The sequence below is a fragment of the Equus asinus genome, chromosome 21 (assembly GCF_041296235.1).
Source record: "Equus asinus isolate D_3611 breed Donkey chromosome 21, EquAss-T2T_v2, whole genome shotgun sequence".
NCBI classification, from domain to species: domain Eukaryota; kingdom Metazoa; phylum Chordata; class Mammalia; order Perissodactyla; family Equidae; genus Equus; species Equus asinus.
Genome location: NC_091810.1, coordinates 6918135 through 6943739, shown reverse-complemented (window position 1 = coordinate 6943739; position 25605 = coordinate 6918135). Strand labels below are relative to the sequence as shown.

Genomic DNA, 25605 nt, shown 5'->3' with positions numbered 1-25605 from the left:
TTGCAGGGGAGACCCCTCTCTCAGTGTCACTTTCCTGGGTTTAAGAAAAAGATGTTGGAATAGATGGTGCTTTCCGCCTCTAATAACCATGAGTCTAATTTTTGAACTTCAGCTCTGCCATGCTCGGTGAGAAATCATGCCATGCTTCTTCATTAGTGAAGTATCGAACCCTAGGGCACAGCAGTTATGAACAGGGGCTGTGGGATAGACACCCGGGTTAAGTCCTGGCTCTGCCATTAACTTTTTGTCTGTGCCTTGATTTCTCTACCCCGGGGCTTTGGGTCGATTAAATGAGTTATGCGTGTATTACACTCACAAAAGTGTTTGGCCCCTAGTGCTTTATAAGTTTTGGTTATTATTAATATTACTGAGCCTTCGACGTGTGTGCCGAGCCTGTGCTAAGCACTGTGTCATCAGTGCGCAGTGGGAGACATATCAGACAGAAGCGTGTTCTCAGACTTCATGAGAGGAAGACCATTTCGCTGGGACCTTAAAAGTGAGTGAAAACAATAGCTCATATTTATTGAGTGCTTACTACGTTCAAGACATTGTTTAAAGTACTGTTAAACAACTCTATGCAGTAGACTATTGTCCTTCATTTGAAAGAAGAGGAGACAGCACAGAGAGGTGCCTAAAGTCCTGCAAGTGGGTAGGAATATTGGAAGCCAGTGGTAGCCGAATGCTCTGGTCCTCTTAAGGACCATGCTATATGAGGTGTGGCACATTTCCAGAACTTCTTCAGTTGACATGGAAACAGCTAAGGTTCTGTTTCCTTGTTTTTTACATGAGTGTATTCGGTTATGTCTTAATGAATTCCAGAATATGTGACAAAATCCTTTCCCAGGTAAACCACAGTGCCTGTCACTATCAGGGTTACCAGTGCTAAACAGCTTGTCTTAGTCGTAATCTTTCTTCATCATATCACCCTCTTGGTTCTCCCTCTCTGAATACCTGTTTTCTCAGCTTTCCTTTTACCTGTCCCCTAGATACAGGTTTTCCCTATTGTCTTCTCTCTGTGTTTATAGTATCTTTGAGATTCAATTTCACCTCCATCTGGATAACTTTAAAACAATCTCTCCAGCCTTAGCCTCTCTCAGTTTCCTGCTGGTAACTTTCACTAAGTATGGCACCACACCTCAAAGACAAGTCCACTGTTGTTATCCACCAAGTCAGTCCTCACCAAGGCTCCCCTATTTATTTTAATAGCATCTTCCTTCTTCCAGGTACCCAGATTCCCCCCTTGGGCTGCCCTCATATCTAGTCTGCTGTCAAGTGTTCTATTGATTAACATGATATCTCATCCTCTGAATTAAACTGTGGTTTAATTTCTGTTGCCTCCCTGGGTCATTCCTTCCTATGTTCTACCACTTCAACAACCCACATGCAATCCGTTTATCGAATTTGTCCTACAAATGACAGGGTAACTCTCCTCAAGTACACTGCTGATTAAGCCTTTAACAGAACTTTTCAAGAATTTCTCTAATTTTAGACTATTTTTCAGTATTTCTCTTTTATGGTTAGGCTGTCATGCACATATAAGGAATTCAGAAGGTACCAGAAGATCTTTACTCAGATATGAGTAGTTTATGTCAATCCACAAGGAACTCACAATCAACTGGAAATTCGGAGGGGTTTCCTCTCTTCTACCTAAGTTACCCTCTCCACACATGCCAGAGGTGGCTAAATTCTTTTGTTTTCTTTTTAAAGATTGGCACCTGAGCTAACATCTGTTGCGTCTTCTTTTTTTCCTCCCCAAAGTCCTCCCAGTACATAGTTGTATATTCTTGTTGTGGGTGCTTCTGGTTCTGCTGTGTGGGATGCTGCCTCAGCATGGCTTGATGAGTGGTGCTAGGTCCATGCCCAGGATCTGAACTGTTGAAACCCTGGGCCATCGAAGTGGAGCACATGAACTTAACCACTCAGCCATGGGGCTGGCCCCCCAACTAAATTCTGTATCCTATATTGCCATCCCCTCTGGGTTGGCAAAGAAATCTCTTACCCTTTTACACTTTATCTCTTTCTTTCCCCTCTGGATGGATTAATGACCTAAACATTGAAAACAATGAAGAAAATATGGGAGAAGAGTTTTACAACCTTTGAGAGAGGGGAAAGAAACTATTTAGCAAGATATGAAAATGAAAAGCCATAGAGGGCAAGAAAAAAATTTAACTGCATCTAAATTAAAAACTTTGTTCTTATGAAAGGCACCATAAGTAACATTGAAGGACCTGGAAGAAGAAATTCTTCAATGTATATAATAGGCAAATGAGTGAAGGATATGAATTGGACATCTGTTAAAGAGAAGACTTGAATGGCCAAGAAACATGAAAAGACGTTCAACCTTAATGATAATTTGGGATGTGCAAAATAAAGCAAAAAAAGATAGTTTTTTCCTATAAGCTTGGTCTACCAGGTATTGAGACACACTATAAAGAGCTATAATAATTAAAAACATTTGATATTTGATATGTAAATCAAATAAATCAGTGGAAAATGATACTCCAGAGATCTGACATATACACAAGCATTTATGATAAAGGTAGCATTTCAAATTAAGGAAGAAAGAATGAACTATTCATTAAATTATTTTATGATGATTCGTTATCTATTTGGGAAAAAATATTTTAAACTCTACCCTCCCCCAACACAAGTATACCAATAATGCAGTATCATGACGTCCAGAGATAATAGTACCCCTAGGGGATTTCTGATGAGATGGCTGTAGTGTAGGATGGGCATGTGCTAATATAGCAACCCAGTTTTCCAGGATCATGGGGGAGTGAGGAAGGGAGAGCAATCTAAACAAATTTATGGGAATTTGGATACAGCATTGTGTCCAGAGAATTAAGAGCAATTTGTTGTTGCAAGAAGGAACAATGTGGGAACATTGTGAAGTTGAGTGAAGGGAGTTGAGGCTCACAAGGTGGGTAGGGTCCTGATCATGAATGTCGTTAGGTATCAAACTAAGTAGTTTTGATTTGATCCCTTAGCCAAGGTAAGTCAGTAAAAACTTTTTTTTTCTTTTTTTTTGCTCAAGGAAGATTAGCCCTGAGTTAACATCTGTGCCGGCCTTCCTCTATTTTGTACGTGGGTTGCCGCCACAGCATGCCTGACAAGTGGTGTAGGTCTGCACTGGGGATCCTGCGAACCTGGCATGCAGAAGTGTAGCATAGTGAACTTAATCACTACGCCATGGGGCTGGCCCCCCAATTTTATTTTTTTAATCAGTGAGGGGAAAATGTCTGGTGTACGTTGGATGGAGTTAAATTGGAATCAGGGAAACTAGGAAAGATGAAAGGTTGACAAAGTATAATGTGAATGGAGAAAAGGTTATGTCATTCACTCAAATATTCAGTCAGTCCTTCTGAGGACTCATTTAGTGTCAGGTGCAGTGCTAGGTCCTGGAGATACAGCTGTGAATAAGACAAATACAGTCCAGGCTTCAGGTTGGGTACAGTGTAGTTCTGATGACAGGCAAATCAATAGGGATTTACTAGAGGCAGCATAACTTAATATTTTAATACAACTGACCATTTGACCTTAAGGTATGAGATCCTACATTCATGGGTTGCAAACAGAAATGTCCTCAGGGCATTAAATTAACAAATGAATGAAAGGGATAGGGATGATCCAATTTGGTGTGGTGAAACTCTGGGGAAACCAAGGTGGGTTTGTCCTGCCTAAAAATCTTCAAATTCAAATAATGATGATGGTTGATGATGATGATGATAATCAGATTTTGTGCAGGATTTTGGCCTATAGGACACTGATTTATTATGTGTATTTGGGAAATGGTTAGTTTAGAAGTGGCATAAAGTAAATCTTCAATAAATGTTAGCTGTTGTTCTTACTATTGTTTATACTTCCATGAACTGAGTGCTGTGATATGGGAGGAGGAGGCAAGCAAATGGATAAAATTCAGTTTGAGAAAATACAATTCATTGAATGGGCAATTTACATAAAATCATCTCAACAAAACCCAAAGTGCTCAAAGCGAATTTGAATTGTCAGTTTGCCAAATTCACCAGATTTGTGGAGTGTAGCTTTAATACTTCAATAGGTATGTTATATAGCTTTGTCAGGCATGTTTACTTTTGGTCATGGAGTAACTTTTCTGTTTATATTGATATTTTGTGAATCTTTTAACATGTCATTTCCTGTTTTGTTGAACTTTGGAATTTTTAAGGATTTCTGAGCCAAGTTTTCAGATAGCGTATTGTACTAGTTAGGATTACATATGGCTTTAGACTTTTATTTTCCTCCCACAAATCCAGGTGTTGACTTCTAGGGCTAGTTTTGATACTGGCCCTGATATCAGTTTCCCTACATTAAACCAAGCATATATGGGGTTAAAAGCAAAGCACTTATTCCCTGCTTACTCCCTGGCTTCCTGGCACCAGAATCCGCCATCACTGATTGAGGCAGACAACCAAGGACAGCCACCTGCATTCCTTATCATCTCTTTCTCCTCCCTGCAAACAGCTTCCTGAGGCTGAATGCAGGCTGGTGAGAAAGCTCCAACCAGCAAGGCCACTGACTCCCCCCACCCACAAGCAGACACATTCCTTGCAACCTTTAAAAACCCCTTGCCTCTGATCTTTTGGGGCGATGAGATGAAACAAGATGAATTTGAGGGCTCAGTCTCAACTCCCAGCTTGACGTCACCCAAAATAGAATCCTTTCCTTGCCATAAGCCTGGCATTCCAGTTTTTATTTGTCCCCTCTTGTGTGGCGGGTAAAGAACCTATGTTTGTAGCCAGTAACAGTTTGGGGGTCCCCATAGAGCCTGTAGGGGGTTAGGGAGAATTCCCCCATACCCATTTCCCTCTGGTTCTTATGGCTGGTCAAAAAATTTAAAAGGCAGGGGGCCGGCCCCCTGTCCAAGTGGTTAAGTTTGCGTGCTCTGTTGGGGTGGTCCAGGGTTTTCTGGTTCAGATCCTAGATGTGGACGTGGCACTGCTCATAAAGCCATGCTGAGGTGGCGTCCCACATGCCACAACTAGAAAGACCCACAGCTAGAAGTATACAACTATGTACCAGGGGGCTTTGGGGAGAAAAAGGAAAAATAAAATCTTTTAAAAAACATTAAAAAGGCAGGTTAGCAGGAGGAAGTAAAACAAAGTTTAATAACGTGTACATGGGAGAAACCCAGGAAAACTGAACAACTTGCCAGAATGGCCAAAGGTGTCACCTTAAATATCATCTTCAGCTAAAGGCAAAGGAGGATGTTGGGGGTATCCGTTTGGGACTTCAAAGGGGAGGAAGACAATTCACATGGAAATGGAAAGCAAATGTTTGTTAGACATCTGTTTGCTGGGCCCCCTATAGAGAATGTGGCCCAAGAGACAGAATTTTGATAAGATGAGCTTATTGGTGCCTTTCTTATCACACCTATTTTCCCTTATACTATAGTTATCTCATGGTATTAGCTGCTTCCTGGATCAGGCCTTCTATGTTAAATCCTTTTAGGCAGTTTGGGGGAAGGTGAAATGTTCTTCCTGAGTCTTCTGAATCTTTATTGTCTTCAGCTCAAAATAATCTGCATAACAGAGTGGCATATGCTGGGGCAGCCTGCTTTGAACCCCATCAGGACATTTGGCCTGTTCTCAGTTTACTTCCACTAGGCTTGTGGCCTTGTGGTTAACCCTCCCAGGCATCCTTAAGCCTGTGTGAATAATTTTACTCTTCCTCTTGGAATACTGTAGCACATTGCATACAGTTTGACAGAGATCAACTTCTCCTCATGAATAACCAACATTTCAGCATAGGGTAAGGGATGGAAGGAAGTGAAACTACTGTTGCCTGAAATAAAGAGTCTAGGTGATATTAGAGAAGGAGTTTATTCAATAATCAGCATGAGGAGTTCAGACCCCAGGAAAACTGTTCAAGAGAGTGCTCTGATGGAACTGCTCTGAGGGGTATGAGATTAAGTGCAGTTTATGTCTCTTTCACAAACAGTGTACATGCAGGGAAGAGGAAAAAAACCCCTTACAGCTAGAGTTCACATATCTTAACAAAAGGGATAGAGCACATCGCGGCTTTTCTCTAGATTATATAATAAAGGTAACATAAACAAGAATTTCTTGATTATATATCAAACAAGTTCAGAGATACTGACATTATCTATGTGGGGAGGGAGGCAAGGACCAGGGTCATTAATTATTCCCTCAATCTCTAAGATGCAGCTGGGAGATGTGAGAGTGAGGTACCCCTTTCTCTTTTCCTGATGTGGATCTGTCCAGCTGGCATCTTCAGTCATGAGGTGTGGGGTTGCAAGGTCATTTTAACACAGGCTGAAGATGGCCTGCACAGCTGTTTCACAGTGCAGCACAGACGTTATTGTACTGACTTAAAGCCCATGAAATTTTCTTGCTAGATTTACCTATTATACTACGGAGAGAGGTCCCAAAAATCTGTCCACAATGCTGAATAATTTCCCTTTGAGCATGTACATTGAAAAACAAAAAGAAAAGTATCACTTAAAGGTGAAGCCAAAGGCTTTGTTTAAATAAAAACAATGAAAAAATGACCCAAACTTTGGTATAACAAACACATTATTGCTAATCGCTAAATAGAACAATTGTGGCACACAGGAGGGGCTCAGAAATATTTATTTAATAAGTGAATGAACGAAATATTCTGTTTCCAACATCTGTGTAGAAGGCAAATGTTATATTTTTGCAGTAGGCAAACTGAGGACTAACCACATTTTTGTGCATTTATGGTTTAAATTTTAACATCACAAAAACAATGGGGAAAATGAATTAAAAATTCACTGGATGCAAAAAGTAGAGGAAACATCCCCAAATTCTGCAGGCAGGGAAAAACCCATAGGAAAACACTTAAGGAAAACAAAATTACTCTACAGAGCACCAAATTCTTAAATCACTTGTTGTTATTGCTGCCTTTTTCTTTTTAACCAGATGATTATTTTAATCAAATTGCCATGTTGATCAACTTGCTTTTGGTTAAAGTATTTTCTTCTAATGTCACCTGGGACTTTTCTTTGCAGCACCTGAAGCAGATTGTCGACGAAAATAATCCATAACCAATCTATAGATGAAAATTTGGGTGAGTTTATTCTGAGCTTAAATCTGAGGATTATAACCCGGGAGAGTCTTTCCACAAAGGAACAGATCACTCCAAAGAGTTGGGGGGGGGTATACAGGGTCATTATATACCCTCAAAGAGAATGTTTCACATATGATTGGAATGTCCCTTTTACAATAGTCGCGAGACTGCTCTGTTGGCACAGCGATTGATGGAAATAGCAGGTAGGTCTTCTGTCTCGGTGAACACAGCAGGTGGCAGTCTGTTGTCTCCAGCTGGGTGGTCACAGGTGAGCTGGGAGGTGAGTGCAGCAATCAGTTCCTAGCCTAAGGAAAAATGCTAATGTGGGGGGAAGTTGCATCTTTATCTCAAGGGCCTTTGTTCTGGCCATAGGAAATGTCTAAGCAGATATGCAATGCGTGCTCAATAGCCAGTCAGGCCCTTTTGGAGGAAAAAAAAGAAATCAGGGTGAATTAGGTTTATACCAAATGGCTTCCTCATATACTCCAATATATCCTATTACTTGCCATTTTTATTTGTCAAGATGTACAGGCCAGGAGGGCGGAGAGTATCTCAGTACCTGGAAGTGGCCTAGCCTGTTGGAGCTAAGAGTTTGCAGGAAGTCACAGAGTCTCAAAGGCGAGGCTGAAAGGGAAGTAGTGGCCAGGTCATGAAACTCCTTATTAGGCATTCTAGTAAGTTCTGGCTTTTCCTTGCAGGTGACAATTGGGAGTTAAGTACTTCTAAAAGTTCACTCTAATGTTGCTTCTCTGAGAGCAGAGACTGCATTTGTGCTTTTGCACAGCTGTGTCACAGGGCTCAATACACAGGACCTGGTCTATGTTGGGCTCTCACGTTATGAGGTATTTTTAAAAAGCATAAAGGACTCAAGTGGATATTCCTTGAAGCCAAGCTTAATATTGTTGATGCAAATAATCCGTAACCAATCTATAAATCAAAATTGGGGTGAGTTTATTATGAGCCAGAATTTGAGGGCCATATAGCCCAGGAGAGTCCTTCCACAAAGGAATGGCGCACTCCACAGAAGTAGGGGTGCACAGAGTGGTTGTGTACCACCAGAAAATATGTGTCATATTTGATGCGGGGTCGGTGAGCCGAGGAGTCGAAAGAAAGATTTCTTAGACTCTCAAGATCTGGCAGTAGTGCTCTTTTATTTAGAGAATAGTGTGGAATAGCATGGGGACAGGACCCATGGGCAGTCAGAGCTCCTGCTGCTGCCGCTTCTGCTGCCCCTGCTGGCATGGGGACAGAGCCCATGGGCAGGCAGAGCTGGTGCGTGGGGACAGGACCCACGGGCAGTCAGAGCTCCTGCTGCTGCTGCTGCCCCGAGTTGAGGGTTAGGGCTAAATTTAAGGCATAGGTATGTGAGTCATCTCTTTACAAGACAAAGGAAAAAAAAGTTAAAATGGTACCAGTGCCGGTAGGGTCCGGCCATGGGGCGGCCCCACAACTTTTAGATAAGAATCAAACCGGATTGAGTAAATGGCAGAAGTCACCGCTCAAATATTATCTTCAGCTAAAGACAAAGGAGGATTTTGGGGTGGGGGGTTAGTTACATGAGGTTGCCAGACAGTAAACAACTTAAGTTCTTGCCTTCCCCATTAAGGGTTTCCAGAGATAAAGCCATCCCCCCTTCCTCCTGGCGCAGAGAGGGAGGCATGGAGATTTCCTTCACAAATGCAATTGTCTCTGATCAAAGGGCAAACAAATTCCACTCCTCGGAGCCTGCTTCTTATCTGTAGTTTTAAAAGTAACCAGCCTAAAAATCCTCATCATAAACTGTTTTAAAATTAAGCAGCCTAAAAATCCTCATCAATATTGATGCGGGGTCGGTGAGCTGAGGAGTCGAAAGAAAGATTTCTTAGACTCTCAAGATCTGGCAGTAGTGCTCTTTTATTTAGAGAATAGTGTGGAATAGCATGGGGACAGGACCCATGGGCAGTCAGAGCTTCTGCTGCCACCGCTTCTGCTGCCCCCGCTGGCATGGGGACAGGGCCCATGGGCAGGCAGAGCAGCTGCTGCTGCCCCCGCTGGCATGGGGACAGGACCCATGGGCAGGCAGAGCTGGTGCGTGGGGACAGGACCCATGGGCGGTCAGAGCTCCTGCTGCTGCCCCGAGTTGAGGGTTAGGGCTAATTTTCTAAGGCATGGGTACGGGACTTATTTTTACTGGAGAAAAGAAAAGATGATGTAAAAAGTCATTAAATGATTTCAGTGCAGATGGGGTCTGGTTATTGTGCGGTCATATAACTTTAGATACGAATCTGGCCATACAGATCGGCATGTAGGTGAGGATGCCCTGGGCTTCGCTCCCTGGGGCGGTCCTAATTCATACCATAAAAAAAGTCCACTGGGTCGTATAGTTTGGCATGTAGGCCAGGTCACCTTGGGCTTCTCTAGCTGGGGCAGCCTTAATCCACATCAATATGATTGAAATGCCCCTTTTACAATAGTGATGAGATTGCCCTGTCATGACTGGTGGACACAGAAAGTAGCAGGTGTGTTGTCTTGAGCTGGGTGGTGACAAGTGGGTGCAGCAATCAATTCCTAGTCTAGGGAGAGATGCTTATCCTTAAGGAAATGCCAATGCACCAGGAGGTGCATCTTTATCTCAAGGGCATTTTTTCTTGTCTTTGGGACATAGCCGATGCTTAAAGCAGATATACAATGTATGCTCAATGGCCACCTCAGGCCCTTTTGGGAAAAAACAAGGTTAGGCCAAATTAGTTTTGCACCAAATGGCTTCCTCATATACTCCAATATCCTATTGCTTGCCATTTATTTATCAATATAAAGAATCTGAAGTAAGAGAGTTTTCAAGAAAAAAAGGATTGGCCAACGATGTTTGATGCCTTAGGGAGGAAGTTTAACTATACGATTAGGCAATTTAGAGGCTGATTTGTTGACCTTTGTCAGTGACATCTAAATGATGGAATGGGACCAGAGGCAAGACTGACTGGAGTTAGGGAAAGAACCTGAAGCAAGGAAGTGAACGTGTCTGGCAGAATGTATTTTGGAAGCAGCTTGATGGAGGAGGCACAGGAAAGGTCACCACCTAGTGTGAATTCAAGGTACTGAGAGAAAAAATAAAGCCAAGAATAGCTGATTTGAACTTTGAATTACTGGGAAGAAAAAAAAAAGCAGAGAAATCAGTTTAGGTCCAACCTTATCTTGGTTTGCTCTGCTCTCTTAGCCTCCAAACTCCTCCAACACTTCCAGCTCCCAAAATATTCCCCTCAACTACCTCAGAGCACCTGGTACTGCCCAAATGCACTGGCTTGGCTATCAGTGCCTCTGACCCCAAGCAGACAGCAGAGGACCAATCTACAGTCATAACTCATTAACATGACCTCCCATGATTTCATCTGCCCACCAAGTCTCTTCCTTGTGCTTTATCTTCATTTGTTGGTAAGGTGTGATCTCTGTTGAAATCAAGTCAGAAACACGGGCTTTCCCTCTGCCTGCACCTCTGCCATTAACATGCCTAATTAAACCTTACTTCCACCTGCTTTATGTTCCTCTAGGCATTTTCCTCTTCTTAGAGTTTGACCTCAGGCAATTTAGCTCATCTCTCTGGGCTTCAGTGTCCTCATATGTATCACAGGTATGAGTAATATATATCCACGTAGGGCTATTGCAAGACTTAAGTAATATAATGTGTGAGAGATCAATTCGTTGGGTTTGTCACATAAATTTGTAGCAATTTTTTTAAATAGAAAGGGGCACATGTGGATCCCTCTGAATTCAGATGAATTAATATGAAAGAACTGTCAAGCATGTGTTATGTTTTTCAGATCTGGAGTATATAAAAACCTTCTCCCACACATTTGGGAAGGTAAAAAGTCCTAGAATTGTGAAGAAAACTCCAATGGCCTGCAATTTCCTCATCTGTAAAATGGAGGGTTTGGTTATCTCAAGGACTGTTTCAAGGATAAGATGAATTAGCAAATGATCTAATGTCTATAATCCTTATTCAATATTAGTCTCTGGTCTCTTCTGCTCCCAATCTCAGTATTCCTTAGTCGAATGATATATCAAGCAATGTGGATCCTCTGTGAGCCTGACAAGCCTTCCATACTCACACATCCTGCAGTCTATAACATAATAGGATGGTAGTGACAAGCATGAGGTCAGAGATCAGACTGTCTGGGTCAGAGGCTTCCTCTATGGTCTAAATCTCTCTGTCCCTGGTGTCCTCTAAGTCTAAGTGGGGGTAAAATAGTACCTACTTTGTCAGGGTATTACAAAGATAAATAAGAAAATTGGATTCAGTTGGTGCTCAATGAATGGAAGCCAGGTTTTGAAGAGGTGGATTAGGTAAGGTGATCCAAGGGTGTATCTGGGGTGGAGCCCCACCTAGGGTGGAGCCATGTCTAGGGCTGTGTCTAAGGTGTGTCTAGGGTGGGCACCTCAGGGGTATATTATTGCTGCTCCAGAGCTCATCACTTTGTCACTCCAAAAGACCCTGGACTAGAGATTCAACATGTCTTCCAACGGTGAGTTTCTTTGGTGAGAGGCAACCTACCTTATGTACTAGTGCTTTCCGAGGGATTGAGCTTTCATTTTTTAAAAGTGCAGGTTTGTAGGCTGAGGACAGCTCATGTCACTGATGTAATTGTTTGTGGTTGCCGAACAGTGGAATTGGGTGCTAGGACTTTCTGAGAGGCTCAGGTATTTGAAAATGAAGTTTTGATTACATTAAAAGGGATATCTTGTCAATTGTATCTCAATAAAACTGGAATAAAAAAGAGAAATGAGAACAAACCTAAATAAATATCCAACAATATGGAACTCATTATAAAAAATATTTCTTATATTTTAGAGATATATATTGAAGTAGTTTTGGGTGAAACAGTATGTCTGGGATTCACTTCAGAGTAATGGGAAGGGGTGTCAAGGAGGTGAGTGGATGAAATAAGACTGGCTATGTAGTGCCATTTATTTGAGTCAGTGATAGGATCATCAGGTTCATTCCTCTCTTCTCTCTTACTTTTCATGCATGTTTAAAAGTTAACAGGGTAAAAAGTTAAAAAAAAACCTTCCCAAACCTAAAGAGCTATCCTGGAAGAATTGCTGAAGTGGTCCTGGGATTTTTTCCCCCCTGGTTCCCAAATGATTTGATATTCTGTGCAATTCAAAATAACTTGGAACTTTCCAAGCTTGGGGTATGAAAGAGACTTGACAATCTTGTTCTTTGAGAAGGTAAATATCACAAAATATCAGTGTTCTGGCTTTGATTTTTTTTTTTAGAAGAACCTTAACTGAGGAGAGAAGGCTCTGTGGTCTGCTCCAACTGTGTCTTATATCTTTTGGTGTTGTGCTCAATGAATAATATGTGACTCATTTGTCAGAGGCTCCTGAACTATGTATGGTGGACCCAGGAGTCCACTGCTCCCATCACCATCTCTGTCTCGAGGCAAAAATCTTCAACAGAGAGACTCCAAAGCAATGATGGCTCAATCACAGTGCCTGTAGGATGTGAAGTCCTCCAAGCAAGTGCTTTGGGAATGGCTTTCAGTCTTTCACCACTGAGTATTATATTTGCTGTGGGTCTTTCAAAAATGGCTTTTATTATGTTGAGGTACTTTCTTTCTGTTCCTAGTTTGTTGAGTGTTTTTATCCTGAATGGGTGTTGAAAATTGTCAAGTGCTTTTTCTGCATCAATTAAGATGATAATATGGTTTTTGTGCTTTTTGTTAATATGGTATGTTACATTGAAATTTTTGTATGTTAAACCATCCTTGCATTTCAGGTATAAATCCCACTTGGTCATGATGTATAAACACTTTAATGTGCTGTTGAATTTGGTTTGCTAGTATTTTGTTAAGGATTTTTGCATCAATATTTATCAGAGATATTGTTCTGTAGTTTTCTTATGATATTTTTGTCTACCTTTGTTATCAGGATAATGGAGGGTAAAACTCATAAAATGAGTTTGGAAGTATTCTCTTCTCTTCAATGTTTTGGAAGTATTTGAGAAGGATTGGCATTAATTTTTCTCAAAATGTTTGGTAGAATTCTCCAGTGAAGCCATCTTGTCCTAGGCTTTTCTTTACTGGGAGGTTTTTGATTACTGAGTCAGTCTTGTTATTAGTCTGTTCAGATTTTCTTTTTCTGCATGATTTAGTCTTGGTAGATTGAGTGTTTCCAGAAATTTTTCCATTTCTTCTAGGTTATCAAATATGTTGGTATACAGTTGTTATGAAACACAAATGCAGGTTCATTTACCTGATGCATTGTAGGCACAATAAGCGAAATGTCAGGCTTGTGGCAAGGAAAGAGGTTTACTATTGAAAGGCAGTCAGACAAGGACATGGGAGTTAGAACTCAGATTCACCTCCTTAAAGGGAAAAAGGGAGGGGTTTTTATCTGGGGTTTTAGGTAGGAAAGGGAGAGCATGTGCTGGAGTGTTAAGTAGGGGTAGCGGGAGCATAATGCATTGCTGGTTGGTACCTTCTCATCAGCCTGCATTTGGCCTTGAAGACTGAATTTCTTTTCCCTTGACTGGACTTTTCTGTTTAGTTTTCATCTTCAGCCTACATTTGGCCTTATGAAGCTGAATCTTGACATCTGGGTCTTGAGTTCCTGGGAAAGACAGCTCCTTCCTTTACTAAGGAGGGACATCAAAATCTGGTTAGTTTTAAACAATAGTTGATTATGCAAAGCTGGAGTTAGCAAAGCTTATCTCAAAGTTTTCTGCTCTAGGGGAGATTTTTTAACTTTTTCATTCTTGGTTTCACAATTGTTCGTAGTATTCTCTTGTACTCATTTTTATTTCCATGGTATTAGGTGTGATGCTCCCATTTCTGATTTTTATTTGAATCTTTCTTAGTTAATGTAGACAAGGATCTATCTATTTTGTTGATCCTTTAGAAAAACCAACTGCTAGTTTTGTTGATCTTTTCAGTTTTTTTCTATTCTCTACTTTTTAAAAAAATTTTATTTTTCCTTTTTCTCCCCAAAGCCCCCCAGTACATAGTTGTGTATTTTTAGTTGTGGGTCCTTCTAGTTGTGGCATGTGGGATGCCACCTCAGCATGGCCTGACAAGTGGTGCCATGTCCACCCCCAGGATCTGAACTGGCAAAACCCTTGGCTGCCAAAGCAGAGCACTCAAACTTAACCACTTGGGACATGGGGCCGGCCCCTTTATTCTCCATTTTTAAAAATCTTTAATCTTTATTATATCCTTCTGTCTTCTATTTGGATTTAGTTTGTTCTTTTTCTAATCACTTGAGGTCTAAGGTTAGGTTGTTGATTTGATATATTTTTTAACGTACTCACTTACAGCTAAAAAATTCTCTCTTAGCACTGCTTTCACTGCATCCCATAAGTTTTGGTGTTATGTTTTTTATTTTCACTTGTCATAAGGTATTTTCTAATTTCCATGGTGACTTGTTTGACCCATTGATTGTTCTAGGGTATGTTGATTGATTTCTACAGATGGGTAGATTTTCAGCTTCCTTTTGGCTATTAATTTCTAATTTCATTCCACTGTAATTGGAAATATACTTTGTGTGATTTCAATATTGAATTTTTTAAGACTGCTTTTGTGGCCTAATGTATGGTCTCTTCTAGAAAATGTTTCATGTGCACTTGAGAAGAATGTATATTCTTCATTTAGGTGGGGTGTTCTGTATATGTCTGGTATGTCTAATTAGTCTATACTTTTGTTCAAGTCCTCTATTTCCTTATTGATCTTCTGTTTGGTTGTTTTATCCATCATAGAAAGTGGGGCATTGATGTTCCTACTATTATTATGTTGTTCACTATTTCTACCTTCAATTTTGTCAATGTTGGCTTCATATATTTGAGAGGTCTGAGGTTTGGTCTGTCATACTTAAAATTATTGTATCTCTTTGGTAAATTGATCCTTTTGTCATTATATAATGTCTTAGTCTCATAACAGTTGTGACTTGAAGTATATTTTGCCTGATGTTAGTATAGCCACCTGTGCTTTCTTTTGGTTACTATTTGCATGGGATGTCTTCTTCCATCTTTTCACTCTTTGGCCTATATGTGTCCTTAGGTCCAAAATGAGTCTCTCATAGACAGTGTATAGTTAAACCTTGTTTTTTTGTTTTGTTCTTGTTTTTACCATTCTTGTAACCTCACTACAAAACCTTCCTACTGTTTTCAAGTGTCCTTTGATTGCTGTGTTGAAGGATATGTGCATTTTCAATTTGATTGTATATAATAAAATTACTTCCAAGGTGGTTCTAAGAACTTATACTTATACCAACCCTGCTTCTGATTTCCTATTTTCTTTATCGTTCTTCCCTACTCTAGTCCCATACATTTAAGTTGGTTACCAGATGGGTGTGAGCTGGTTTATTTGTATTTCTTCAATTACTAATGAGGCTGAGCATTTTTTCATCAGCCTTTTCTTTTATAATGTGTGACTTCTTATTAAACTAAAGAAATCCTTCCCTACCCTTGTTGCTAGTGCTGTTGAGTTGATTCCCTACCTTAGAGGTCATAAATCTCATTTTCTCCTCATAATTTTAAAGATAGGCCTTTAACCTATTAGTAATCTTATTATTGTAAATAGGTGTGAGGTGGGGTTCCACTTTTTAAAAATCTTTTATGAATGGTTAGTCAGTGAACAGTCTTTTCTTTTTCTAGATACTATCATTATTCCTCAATGCATTTCCCTTTCCATTTATATATTTTTCAGGATCTCCAGTCGAAGAAGATGGTCATAAGGAAGTTAAAGGAACAAAATGGAGAGGAGGAAAGGGAAAACAACAACATAAATTTACTACAGATGAATTGTATATTCTTAATCAGACATTTGAAGAGACTCCTTACCCTGATTTTACCACTCGAAAAGAACTGGCCAAACAACTGCGTTGTCAAGTATATATAATTGATGTAAATGAAATATTCAAAGCTTTGCATTCATATATCTTTTATTGACAAATATAAAATGTAAAGAATTCTGAAAAAGTTTCATAGTATTTCATCACACAGAACAAAGTGTTGACATCTGGTCACTTTTCTTATTTATGTCAGTGTGGGCATGAATATGTTATGTATGTGTTTTATGGAAAATAGACTATTGTGGATCAAGTTTGGAAGCAGAGACCAGTTAAGATTCTGTTGTAATTATCTAGGATAAGGACAATGATGGTTTGGATTAGGTTGCTGACTGTAGAAGTATAAAGAACTATTATTATTATTATTACTTTTGAGGAAGATTAGCCTTGAGCTAACATCTGCCACCAATCCTCCTCTTTTTGCTGAGGAAGATTGACCCTGAGCTAACATCGGTGCCCATCTTCCTCTACTTTATATGTGGGACGCCTGCCACAGCATGGCTTGACAAGCAGTGCATAGGTCCACACCCAGGATCTGAACCAGTGGATCCCAGGCCAACAAAGCAGAATGTGTGGATTTAACTGCTGCACCACTGGGCTGGCACCTAGAGAACTATTATTTTGAAGGTAGAGCCAATAGTTTGCTGAGAGGTCTTTGCATCTTCTCACTGTATATCCAATAAAGAGGGATCCAAAATTTTGGCCTAAGCAAGTGGAAGATTAGAGTTGCCTTTAAGATAGGGAGGCCTGGAATAGAGTGGTTTTATGCTAGAGGCATTAGGAGCTTTACTTTGGACATAATAAGTTCAGTATGCCAATTAAACCTCCAAGTGGAAATAGTAAGTAAATAGTTGAATATCCAAGTCTGAAGTGCAAGAGAAAGGACTTGGCTCAATAGTGTCCCATCACTTGGCACAATACATCACAGCTATAGCAGGTGCTTCATAACCATTTGCTGTGTGAACCAAATTTTGTCCAGGGAATCTCTCATATGATTGTTTTTAGAAATGATTGATAATAGCTCCATGAAATTTTATTAGAGCTGTACTTTTTGTGCCATACACACAATTAGGAAGATTTTCTTATTTCTCTTTGTCCTGTAATTTCCATAGATCTTTGAATTTATTGGTTGTTTGTTTGACAATAGGAGGAAATTATCTTGGTGGAAATAAGAAAGGGAATGCAAGAGTAGCTTTGGAGGATAAAAGTATAGGCAAATACTATGTAAGTAATTATGTCATCATATTATAAGAGTTTCATGAGTTGGAAACATTTCAAGAAAAATACAAGTTAATGATTTCATATAACTAAGTAGAAACTCTAAAAAAGGTAACAGCCAGGAAACAATAGAGACTGGTCAAATACTTAAAACATTTTTATACTGTATTTTCTTTACATTTCTGGATTCATGACCACTGGGTTTCTCAAGTTCAAACTGTTTTTTAGTCTTTTTTTTTTAATCCTCCAAACATGTCACAGGGATAGTTTTATAACATGAAGTTCACAGATATGGCCATTCAAATTGCCTTGCACTGAATTGAGCTGCATGTGCTTAGAGAGAGTGTCCATGATGTGATCAGGAAGCAAACACAGTTGGGGGAGGATCAGGGCAGGCTGTTAGACTAGGGAAAGTGAGCACTTGTTTTCTGGTTGGGTCTTCGTGAAATCAACATTCGAACTGGCCCTATAATCTCTGACAAATTGACTCTTGTAACTCAGCTTTCTGTAAAATTATCTATGTTGTGGAGTTGTGAGGAAAAAATGAGAAAGTGTGTTTGGAGGTGTCAGGGTCACTGTGCGCAGTCAGAATTTTGCTTTAAACAATCATCATGAGGGGATCAGAGATCCGTTTAGCTTTAGTAATACTAATGGCCTAAAGCTATTCTGAACTGGGAGCCAGAGGGCAGTTCCAGGAGTGAGCAGATGGCAAAAGGCCCCCAGGTACTGTTGCTTAGGCTGCATGACTCTAACTGTCTACAGCAACCCTGGCTTATTAGGATGGATTGTCTACAAAAGCATTTTATCATTTCCAGCTCACCCAATGTCCTGGGGATTATGGGTTGGCATGTATAATTATCCTCATTTTAGGGAGGATGAACAATGGAGACTAGAGGTGTTAAAATGAAATGCTTAGAGACACATATACAATACAGTAAAGTTATGACTTAAACTCTTGCTTATGTATAACGTTTGAAAACAATGAATTTAAGAACATGATTTAGAATACATTGAGCCATGAATTCATTCTTATGCAGCAGCTTGAGTAATGGTTTAATGTAGGTTTGAATGTACAGAAGGGCCAGTGAAGACTTTGAAGGTGGTTGGAGTTTTGGAATTGTGTACAGTATGACTTCCATAATCACACGTGTAGCCCCAGGGAAGATTGCCTTTATTTTTGAGTACAAGGTCAGGAGGAAAGTCAGTGATAATGCTGAGACTAGGCTTAACTACAAAATTCTCTCCTACATTATGGAAATATACTGAGGAATATAACCAGATAAGTCAATTTGATAAAACACTACTCTTTTTTTCTCTTTAGAACTGGTTCCAGAATAAAAGAGCCCGACTGCCACCCAGAGAGAGACACAGAATGTTTGCTATTTGGAAACTACATGAATTCCCTGTTCAAGGTCGTTCATGTTTAAGCCTCCAGGATACTCAGGCAGAATCTCCCAACTACACCACTGAGCACAACTTCTCTTCTACTGAGGAGGCTGTACTGGGGAGAGCTGGCTATTCTTCTCTAGAGACACAGGAAATTCCCAGTCAACAGGATGGCCCAGGCGACACTATGGTCCCAGGCATTGTAAAGGAACCAAGCTGTACTTTGGAGTATCAAGGTGATACGAGAAGTAAACTTTGTCCTGCCTATCCATTTTCCAGCTACAAATCAGCACTCTTTTTTCATCCTCCTACATCTTCTGTGCAGTATTTTTAGAGGGATGGGCCTGAGAAAGAAGAAAGCCAGCATGCAAGGCCCTTCATTCTGCACCATATTTCTACTGTGCAGGGAGAGAGGCAACAGCAACAGGAGAAGAAGGCCCATTGTCATCACTCACTATTTCAAGGACAGCAGGCTAATGGTTGCAGATGTCCTTTACAGCAGCCTCAACAGCTTCAGGATTATCAAGAGAATCTGCTCTTCCAGGCTCAGTATCTAATGCACCTGAGTTGTGGGGATTTAGGGCAGCAGGTGCCTTCCCTTCCATCACAAGAGCAGAGGGGGTTTTCTCAAACTAATGGAGAGCCCCTGTGTTCTCAGCTGCAGCATACACCTCTACAAATGGTGGTCAAGTCTCGGCCAATGCCTCTTGGGCAAGGTATGCGTCAAGGAGCTGCCGAGGAATCCCATTCTGAAATGCAGCATCTTTGGGATGAGGGGTCTGCAAAGGTCCACTGCTGGGATCGAGATTGTGGCCACAGGAAATAATAACCATATAACATTCAATAGTAATCCACACAGCAGATCAAGGCGAACACCTCTCCAGAGCCTGAACATAAACACTGTCTTGAGGAAAGCTCCATGAGCTGTTGATCCCTTCTGGTTGGGCAGCAGTGTCCACCAGTGTTTTAGCCCCTGATCATACAGCTTATAGTGCCCTCTAGGGCTGGGCTAGAGGATGGAGCACAAAACCAACAAACACAAACATAGCAAGACAACCAGCAAACAGCAGTTGCCAAATTCAAAGCAATTTGTGCTTCAGAAGAAAGAGGCCCTTGCACAGTACCTGTTTCAGATATTGTCTGCCCCTCAGAGGGGAGATAGCCAACAAGAATCCGAAGGACCCCACTGCAGCAGCCTTTGGATGAGAGGCCTATGAGGCTGCTACTGCAATGTTCCTACACCATGGAGCCACCGCAGTAGCCATATGTCCTGCAGCAGCCTCACTGAAGCCCTACTGTGAGAGACATCCAAACGTCAGCCAGGTCTCCATACATCTAAAAGGCAGTCCCTTTGTTGAGGCCACCCAAGTTTTCCCCACTTAAGGCAAGAACTTCAGTGGAGATGCAGGCCCAGCTGTTGCCCTTTGAAGAGCCCCAGGAGGATCCTGTGCTGGGTCAGGTGTGCAGCCCCCACCATCCCCCTTACCTGAGAGCTGCTGCCTGGGAACCCAGAGTGTTGTGACCAAGTCTCCTGTGGATGTGCATAAAGCAGATGTCACAAGATCTGAGAGTACCCAGTTGAGCATCTGAATGCTACATTATTTCATATGTACACAATTACCTCATCTGCCAGTAATGGCACCTGTATTTCTATACAATCCTTATTCTATTTTCCTTTTACTGTGTTGGCTGAAAACTGCAGTAATACATTGAATCAGCAGAGTGAGAGGTGACATCGTTGTCAGTATTTCCCAGTTTCATATTTAGTATGTGGCATTTACTATACTGCATATTATCAATTTCTGCAAAAGGAGTCCACTTATTTCTAATTTGTTCAGTTTCTTTATTTCTTCCCTCTCTATGGATTTTGAAGCACTTAAATGTTTTTTCATTAATTGCAATTATATAATTTTTTTTCTCTTGTAACTTGTTCCTGTGGTGATTTAAATAGATTTTTCTTATATCAAAGAATGTCGTGTTTTTGGAATAACCCAACTACGTCATGATGTATCCTTCTTATGTATTTTTGGGTTGTAGTTTCCAATATTTTGATTACAATCATAGCATCTATGTTCACAAAGGAGTGGGCCTCTAATCATTTTCTTTACTAGCACTATCTTTAGGGGTCTGGATCATGTTAAACCAGCCTTGGAATGAATTAGGTTTGCTACCTCTCTCACTATTCTCTAAAATCTTGTGTAAAAACTTATTCCTTCATTAAATGAATTTTCTAGTCAATCCGTCTGAGTCTGATGTTTTCTTTATGGGAAGATTTTTGACTACTAATTCCATATTTTAAATGATCATAGGACAACCATTTCTCCTTGAGTCATTTTTGCCAAGTTGAACTTTTCCAAGAATATGTCCATTTCATCTCTGTTCTCAAATTTATTGCTATAAAGTCATTGGAAATATCCTCTTAACTGATGTGCCTGGAGCATATGTAGTAATGTATATTGCATTTTACAATTTATATTTGTACTTTTTATTCTTTCTTTCTTTGGCAGAGGTTTGGAAAGACCCGGCCAGGCCAGCCCAGAGAAGCCTCAGGATGCAGACCTGTGCAGTGGATTACATCTTGTCACCTTGCCCATGAAGGCCTCTGTCAGGTCTGGTCCATTCCCATCAGTTGACAGTCTCCTCCAGGGGAACATCTGTTAAAGCGGAGAGGAATCCTCAGGTGCAAAAAGCCTCCCCTTTGCCTCTGGAGCAGGATTTAGCACCTGGAAATGGGAGTTGGGATTCACTCACTAGCAGTCTAGGTCAGATCTTAGGCTCTGAAGAAGGTCCAAGTGCTGTTTCTTGCTGGAGAGTTGGGACTCATTCCTTGGCCTGGCCAGTTTGTACTTTGTGCAAGTCAGGAGTCAGGAATTTGTGGCTGGCCCTAAACAAAGGACTTTGTACCCCTGAAGAGTTTCCCAGGGAGTCAGGTGCAGTCCTGTTGCTCCCCAACCAGCTCCAGTGGAGAACCAAGGTTGAAGAAGAAAAGAGTGTCAGGCAACTGGCCAGCTACAGAGGGGAGACTGCTGTGGGGATTCAGATAGTCCCCAGTCACTGAGGGGCCTCTCCTTAAAAGCCTTTATGTGTTCCAGGCAGGCAGGAGCCAAACTGTACCTTTGATACCTCTCTTGGCTGGGGCATGGGTGGAGGTCAGATGGCTGGTAGCTGTATGCAAAGTTTTTGGGTGAAAAGAGTATTAAACCTCTTAAAGTGTGTTATTACTTGTCTCAGATAAGATGTGGTCAAAATGAATTCCTATAGGAAATACCACAGGTATTTTTATCTCCTTACAAGTGCTTCATCTGGATCCTATATCTTAATTCACTTCAAGTCCTTGGTAGCCCATCACAACAGTGGTTGACATGGCAGAAACTACACTGAGTGGCAATTACTATTGTAGTAAGAGATGGGAGATAGTTACAGAATGAACAGAATATTCCTTTCATTTCCTCAAGAATAGGAGAAACCAACACAGTTTTTGAGGTACACCCCAAGGAAAAGTCCCATGAAGATTGTCTGCCTATCAGTATGTCCATTCTGCAATTTTTGAAAGTCAAACTGAGTTTTATAATCGCCTAGACAAAGACAGATAGATGGAAAGAAAGAATTGGGGAGCAAACATTTGCACAAAGGTTTATTCATTTCTTTCTACATTATACTCTATAATAAATATTTGAATTGCAGTTGCAAAATAAGCAAATACTTCTTTCTCATTGAAAATATTTAGCAAAAAGCATTGTAAAGTTCTTGAATGGTGGATAAAGTTGCCTCTCAGAACCACACCCTGACCTCTTTGGGGCATTGTCTGTCTCTCACTGAAAATGTTCTCAGCTGAAAAATGACACACCTGCTTTCAATAGAAAAGATCTGATCAAAAAAATCTGTGGAGAATGCATGAACGCTGCACAAATTACAAGGCCTCTCCAGGGCCTGGCCTGGTGGTGTAGCAGTTAAGTTCACGTGCTCTGCTTTAGCAGTCTGCGGTTCGCAGTTTTGGATTGCAGGCACGGACCTATACACTGCTCATCAAGCCATGCTGTGGTGGCATCCAACATACAAAATAGAGGGAGATTGGCACAGACCTTAGTTCAGGGATAATCTTCCTCAAGCAAAAAGAGGAAGGTTGGCAACAGATGTTAGCTCACGGCCAATCTTCCTCACAAAAAAAAAGCCTATCCAACATAAAATAAAATGGCCAAGCCAAGATAATTAAGAAACAAGAGAACTTGAACATAGTAAAGAACAACATGTTTATATATGTATAAACTAGAGAGCACAGAACCAAAGTCATATTTGGAAAGGCATTATGATAGATGCAAAATTACCTACTGTAATCTTTACTTTCACATCCTCTTAATCTGATTGCTTTGAAATCCTTTGTAAAGGCATTAAATATTTAATGAAATGATTAAATAGAAAGATATTTAAGAAATAGGTGGGCCACCCTAGGTCTTGATAAATCCTGTGTCTCTGGGATTTGCTAAATTGGCCAGCAGTCTCTGTGAAAGCTAGGTGACTCTCCCAATATGGATTTGATCAGCATTTCAAGTGATAAGTTCCCATCAACCTCTTCACTGTTTTCTTTTATAATAACAAAAGCCTAATTTATTTTCCAGAGTTTATGAAAGTTTAAATTATCACCATGATTGGAGGGATATGTTTTTGGAGGAGACCCAGTGATAAACTGGATCCAAGGACGGTGTCTTTTGAAAAGTGTTACTGTAATTTCAAGTTTAAGATGGCAACCAGGGGTACCACACATGAGTTGTTTACCTGAAGTGTTAAAGTTAACATTTTAGTTGGACAAAACACAAGGAATTCCTGACATTATATATTTAATTTTATCAAAATATGTCATTTATTCCACTGTACCAACTTCTATGATTTTATTCAAACTTTTAATTTTTTCATGATATTGTTTCATTTAGTTTCAGGAATTTTCCTAGGTTCTGTTCCTTCCTATTTTCTTTGCATGTAATGTCATGGATGTTCTGTAAACTCTTGCTTTGTATACTTCGATCATTGATTATCATCCTTTCTAAAATATATATTTATACCTATTTGTGTCCATAGTAGCATGGCTTAATCTGTGTCCCTAAAGTAAAAATATATAGTCATCATTGAATGTACAGACTTTCAACCTGGAATAAACAAAAACTATGTGCTCCCACCACAATCCTTCATGCTCCCTATCCCTTTTTTGTTTTCATCAGGCTCACTACAAAGAGAGCCCAGCAAAGGAGGATTGTTTTGAACCACAGTGAAAAGGATATCCTCCAATCATGGTTTGAACAGAACGCTTATCCTGGAATAGCTACCAGGGAACAACTGACCAAAGAAATTGACATTCTAGAACCTAGAATAACGGTTGGCATTAATTTCTATTTCATTCTCTCTCAGAATCAAAGTAACAAGAAAAGCTAGGCTAAACGTTTTTGAGCAATTCTCTTATATCAGGTATTTTGCCAAGAAATTTTTCCTGTTGTATAATGGAAAAATAACACAAATACAGAATTCTGTTTATAACTTTTACTAACAGTGGAAATATTGGTTGTGTGTATTCACTGATGGGGGAAGGATGATGTACTGGCTCAGGCTTTCTGCATAGGAGATAATGAAAGCAAATTTTGAGATTTACAGAATATAGTACAGAATTGGATGAGTATGATAATGATATGGTGCCTTTAGTTATTGGATTAAATACAGCAAAACAATAACATATAATTTAGAGAAAACTGTGGAGTAAGAATTCATGGAAATTGCCAATTCATAGGCTAATCTTTAGTTAATGTCTGAAGTGTGATTCATACACAAAAGAGTGTTGGAAGTAAAGTTCTGTATTGAATTATTTTGAATAAAATTGTTGATGTAAAAATGAAACAACTGCTGTTGTGATGAATTTCTCCTAATCATTAAAGAGATAGATGTATATAATTATACCAGGTGAAGCAGTATTTAAACTGATGAAGATAAGTAAAAATGTCTTTTTAGAGATAAATGAGTTCAGGGTTTTGTATGCATTATGTAGTCTCAGGTTAACAATTGGCTAGAATGACCTCAGTCTTGGAGGATGCTGAAAAGAAGAAATTTTTCTTATCTCTCTATGTATCTGTTCTGGATAGGGAAGACAGTATTTACTCAAACTCTGGTAATGAAAGTGATTCATGTGGAAACACCTGTCAGAGAGATTTGGCTGTCAGAGAGAGAGAGAGAGAGATAGACAGAGACAGCGAGAGGGATTTCTTTGAGGAGACATAGCAGTGTTTTGAACGAGGGAAATTTACTTTGGATACTATGAGAATGGTCATAGAAGACATGCTAATTTGAGTGTGGATCAAGTGCTGTCCTGAACTTCTTGCTAATATTTGAGATAATAACATTCCTAGAATAATACGTTGCCTTTCTCTTATGGATAATACTCCACCAGCAGATGCCAAACCAGCGTTGTTCAATTGGATCAATGTTTGGAGTGATATAGACTGAGTTACATGACTCACACCTTCTTTTTCCCACTTAGATTTGGTTTGAAAACCACAGCTTAGATAGAGATGGCTGAGATCTGAATGCTCCTTAGGAGACTATCAAACCCAAGGATGGGATAAGCCTCATCTTAGGACTCATGGTAAGAAGTCAGCAGTCCAAATACAGTTCAGTAATAGATCTCCTTGAGAGGATAAACAACTCTGCATGTTGTGCCCAAATTTTCTGCAAACAACTGCACAGAACAGGAAAAAATAATAGTATGGTTGGGGCATCCTAGTGTCAAAGATATAAACATCATCCCACTGTTTGCTGGGAAAGGCAGGTTCTTAGCAAGAAAGCCTTTGGACTTTGTTTCTGCTGTTGCTAAGCAGTGCAGTGTCCTGCTCTTCTGTCACCTCAGGGGTTTTATCCAAGGGCCAAGAGTTGTTGATGAATTCCTCGGGGAAATAAGAGGGAGTGAAGGTTGTCAGAATGATATTTAGAAATCTCTGTTTTGAGGTTAAATGTGAAAGATCGCCTAAAAACCCTTTTTTCTTCTCGAGTTTTCCTTTACAATGCTTACCAAAAGAAGCCAGACAAAAGGAGACATCCATCACTGGATCACCAACTTGTTCAAGCCTTTGAGAGGAA

At 40.2% G+C, this 25605-nt stretch overlaps 1 long non-coding RNA gene across 1 annotated transcript; it reads left to right on the top strand.

The window, feature by feature from the left end:
• Positions 1-357: 357 nt before the first annotated feature.
• On the top strand, positions 358-24348 carry LOC139041416 (uncharacterized). The gene is made up of 4 exons (XR_011496508.1): positions 358-496; positions 7013-7071; positions 15747-15943; positions 18428-24348. It is a non-coding gene; the product is annotated as an uncharacterized lncRNA (long non-coding RNA).
• The last annotated feature ends 1257 nt before the right edge of the window (positions 24349-25605 follow it).